The sequence below is a fragment of the Pseudophryne corroboree genome, chromosome 4, assembly GCF_028390025.1.
Source record: "Pseudophryne corroboree isolate aPseCor3 chromosome 4, aPseCor3.hap2, whole genome shotgun sequence".
NCBI lineage: Eukaryota > Metazoa > Chordata > Amphibia > Anura > Myobatrachidae > Pseudophryne > Pseudophryne corroboree.
The window spans coordinates 80,286,692-80,291,464 of NC_086447.1; the positions used below are offsets into that span (position 1 = coordinate 80,286,692).

A 4,773-nucleotide genomic window follows, 5' to 3' on the forward strand; every position below is an offset into this window, starting at 1 on the left:
CAGATAATCAAGTGATCACAAAAAACTACGTGAAGGAAGTGGATATGAACAGCTATGTACACTACCGAAGTAATCACAGCCAACAATGGAAGAACAACATCCCCTTTTCACAGTTTAATAGAATTACTCGGAACTGTAAGGATACTGAAGATCGAGATCAACAACTACAGATATATACGGAAAGATTTAGAGAAAAAGGCTACCCTAACCATCTTCTGGAGGAAGCAAATTCGAAGGCCAAGAATTTGGAGAGGGAACAACTCCTGAAATACAAAGTAAAAGAAAAAAGAGATGACACAGTGCGCTTTATCACCACATATAGTAGACATGAAAAAATCATCAAAAAAACGCTTAAGAAACACTGGAATATCCTCCTTATGGATCCCATTTTAAAGGACTATCTCCCCAAGGATCCCTTAGTGGTATTTAAGAAGTTGCAAAATCTCAAAGACCTTGTGGCACCAAGCATGTTGAGGAACCCGGAAGCACGATCAAACATGCCAAAATGCGTTGGGTGTTTTAAATGCGGCCGCTGCAATATATGCCGCTACGTACACCCTAACAGGAAAACCTTTAAGAATACTGATGGATCGAAAGAACACAAGATCAAACAATTTATCAACTGTAATACGGTGTCAGTAATTTATATGCTTGAGTGCTCATGCGGGATGAAGTATGTAGGGAAAACGAAAAGACCCTTAAAAATCCGTATACAGGAACATATAAGAAACATAAAGAACAAAGTACTAACGCATGCAGTATCAAAACACTTCCATGCTTGCCACAACTCAGATCCTGACGAACTAACCTTTAAGGGTATTGAACTAGTTTCATTGGGCGAGAGAGGCGGTGATCTTTCCAACCGTTTATCGAAGAGAGAAATGTTCTGGATTTTTGAACTCAATACCATGCATCCAGATGGCTTCAATGAAGGCTATGAAATAGCCCCCTTTCTATAACGTAAGCCGACAGTAATTATTTTTCCGTTCTAGGCCACTTATCCCTATTTCCTGCAACTTCTACCTATATTTACTACTTCTACCACGTTGTTATTACGATACCTCCAAATACCACGCCAATACTATAGCCATACCACACTGGAGATGCCCAATTCCGTTCGATCTTGGAAGCCAAGCAGTGTTGGGCCCAACTAGTACATAGATGGGGAACCATCATGGAAGATTGGGTGCTGTAACTTTCTTGAGCAAGGTGCCAAGAGGTTCTTATAATAACTCATATCTTTTCATCACTATGGGTACTTCGGTATTAATACGCTTTCAGTTTTAAACTAGTTTTTTAAAAGAATTTTTTGAGATAATTTTTTTATATAAAAATTCACTATGCTACCTCCTGCACTATGTTGGACATGAAGTATGTCTGCTGCTATACCATCTTCAATAGGAGAATGGTAATTTTCATACTTACCACCAGTTTTATGACTAGAAACAATAGCACTATCAACCCTGACTATATTATAAACATCAGTGTCTTCTTGTTAATTTCCAGCAATACATCTAAATGTACTGGATGTTTTAATTATGTCCATACTTGGGACTTAATATATCATTAACCCTAAGTAGAAATATGTAATGTCTGCACAAAAATCTCCTGCACAATAATCTCCGTCTGAAACTTATTTCCCTTTATTTTCCGGTCCTATATTGATTTCCATTATGAAAAATCTGATCCAAAATGGCCGTCGCAACTACAAATAAATGTCTGTGGAAATGAACTCCAGTAAAATGGCCGCCGCTACAACACAGACGTTCACCAGTCTCTGTTACTAGAAGGAAGAACAGGCGCATGCGCAATGGATGCCGGACACGGACCGTTCATAACACACACTCGGCACATGCGCAGTGAAGTTTGCCGGATACCGGAAGCGGGGCGGACGTCACGTCACCCGCGATCCGGACCGGAAGTCCGGGACTCTGAACTCAAACAATGTTTTTAAGAACTTTAAATACATAAAATAAGTTATCAAAATAGCGGTTTCACTAAGCCTGGCTATAATATGCTTTTAGGAGTACTTTTACCTTGTTTTAAGTATTTCAATCAATTCATGAAATCTGACACCTGTTAATTGACAGGAAGTGATGTAGCTATCACTTCCTTACCAATACAGGTATATATAGATGAGCTGTCCCATTTGTTTGTCACCCCTTGATGAAGTCCAGATAGGACGAAACGCGTTGGGTGCTACGATACATACCCTCTCAAAAAGCTAAGAATCCTATTTTTATACCTTTTATGCTGATCTTATGTCCAATTTTCTATTTTTAGGACGTATTTTTCTCTTGTCTAATTTTTAAATTTGTATTACTATTCTTATACTAACTTATGTCTTATACACAATTTTAGTAATATTTCGGGCTCTTTTTAATTAGAGCCATTTTTTATTTTGTTTTATTGGTGCTTACTAGATTTAATAAATAAAAAAACATTTTCTTTTAAATTTGGGTCTCCTATTAAAATCGGACACCACAGGTCGCTTTAAACCACCTTATTCCTTTCTCCATTTACATTGTACATGAAGCACCTTACCAATGCTTCTTTCTTTAAGGTGTAGCTGACGCCCAAGTAATACTAAGGGAGTGTCTAGAAAAAGGAGACTTTTTGTTTGTAAACAACCTGGACTACATTCTAGTATAAATTGGTATCGCAGTCAAGCGCCGATAAGCATTCCCCAACCAATATATATATATATATAAACAATAAATTGAATGGCAGTCTGAGGTCTTATGCCATGAAGATCGCTTCAAAATAACAATATAAAGACCATACATTGACAGGGGATGCAATCAATTTAGCGAAAATCAAAATCCTGACGGTCAAAATACCAACAACAATTGACCGATGGTCAAAATCCTGACATGGTCAAAATATCATCATTTAAAATACCGACTAGGTCAAAATACCGACATGTAAAATGTCGACTGGTCAAGATGCCGACATGAGTTTTTCATAATTTTTTCATTGAAACCAACTTGTTCATACTTTACCATCCCAGTGGACCTGGAGGGGGAATTTAAGAGCGCAGCGAGGCACCATGCCCGAATCATGGCCACCTATGTCGACATACACACAAAAAAACAATGAAAAATGCATGTCGGCATTTTGACCTGTCGACATTTTACATGTCAGTATTTTGACCTTGAGAAAGAATATCCCGCACCAGAACTTATAGTGATTGATTTCAATATGAGGGATTATACAGATGTAGCCACCTTTATCTTGAGTGGCTGAGGCGTTTGTCCCGATAGAGCGTATGCAGCGTAGGGAGGCGCGCCTAGTCACAGAGAGGCATACCTAATCGCACGGAGGCAGACATGGCGTTTGGCGTTACCTTTACGTGTAATACCTGCGATCAGCCACCAGATGTCGCTTTTTACAATCACCACTGCGCATGCGTGTGGTCTCCCGTAAAATACAATACTGAAATACATAATAAGGACTACTTTACTAAGGCGTCTCATTATGCTGCATACAGTAAATACTCATTACGCTGCATTATTTAATACAGTACTGTATATACGACACAGACGCAAATAGTACAGCATACAGTATATGATCCATCTACAATACTTTATGAATACTGTATGTGAGCGTCCAAGTCCCGCAGGCAAAACATAAAACCAGTAGTGTACACTGTCGCAAATGGATGTGTGTTAGAAGTTCACTATTGCCTCTCAAGATTCGGAATTTTGTACAGTACTGTATGTTATCGTCCTAATCCCGTAACCATTACAGCATAATCAAAACCAATGGATTTATACATTTGTCTGCGGCGAAGTGGTGAAGTGTTTCGCTTCCTATACTCAGAGTCCCGGGTTCGATTCCTTAAGTACAGTACAGTATGAATGCATGTTAGTTTTTTTTCATACACTTTATTATTTTTTTTATTCACATACAGTAAACCAGGGCAAAGCTGCATGAGTGGTTCTAATGTTAAGGTTCTATGCTCCGTACAGTACACATACAATTCTGTAGCTGGGCAGACTCAATAGAAATGGCTACCACCTACAGTATGACTCCTTGCCCCACAGAGGCCCTAGGCTACGGAGCAAGTAATAGTCCAAATTGTACAGACTATGGGGCAATGCTGAAGGAGCGTCACAATCCCCTAGCTAAAATACATACAGCAGTATGCACATTATGGTACAGTACACCGGACTCGATCGCATAGCACACTGGCAAAATGGCCGCCACCCCTGAACCCTTTGGCAGACTATGGGGCAATGCTGAAGGAGCGTCACAATCCCCTAGCCAAAATACACAGGGGCGATGGGGATAAGTTACTATACTGTAGGATTGCATACAGTATTACGGTACACCGGACTCAATCGCATACTGTAGCACACTGTCAAAGTGACCACTACCCCTGAACCCCCACCTCGTGGTAGGCAGCAGTCGGGTATGGAATGAGAAATGGCATAAGTTGTGCAGGCTACGGGGCGATGCTGAAGGAGCGTCACAATCCCCTAGCAAACTGAGATACTGTAAGCAAGGTCTATGCACATTACAGTACGTTACACCGGACTCGATCGCATAGCAAGCTGACAAAACGCAAGTTTTACATAAAGCAGGCCAAAGTTGCAGGAGAGTTTTTACTGTAAAAGTTCTATGCACCGTACGGTACACATACAATTCTATAGCAGGCAGACTCAATTGAAATGGCTACCGCCTGTGACTCCTACTGTATTGTAGCTCCTAGGAAGCACTCAGCTACAGTATGGAGCAAATAACAGCACAGATTTTGCAGGCTATGGGGCA

The 4,773-nt window shown here is 40.2% G+C and overlaps 1 pseudogene; it reads left to right on the forward strand.

Annotated features, from left to right (window-relative positions):
- Positions 1 to 1,079: 1,079 nt before the first annotated feature.
- On the forward strand, positions 1,080 to 1,198 carry LOC134912495 (5S ribosomal RNA; annotated as a pseudogene).
- Positions 1,199 to 4,773: the final 3,575 nt, after the last annotated feature.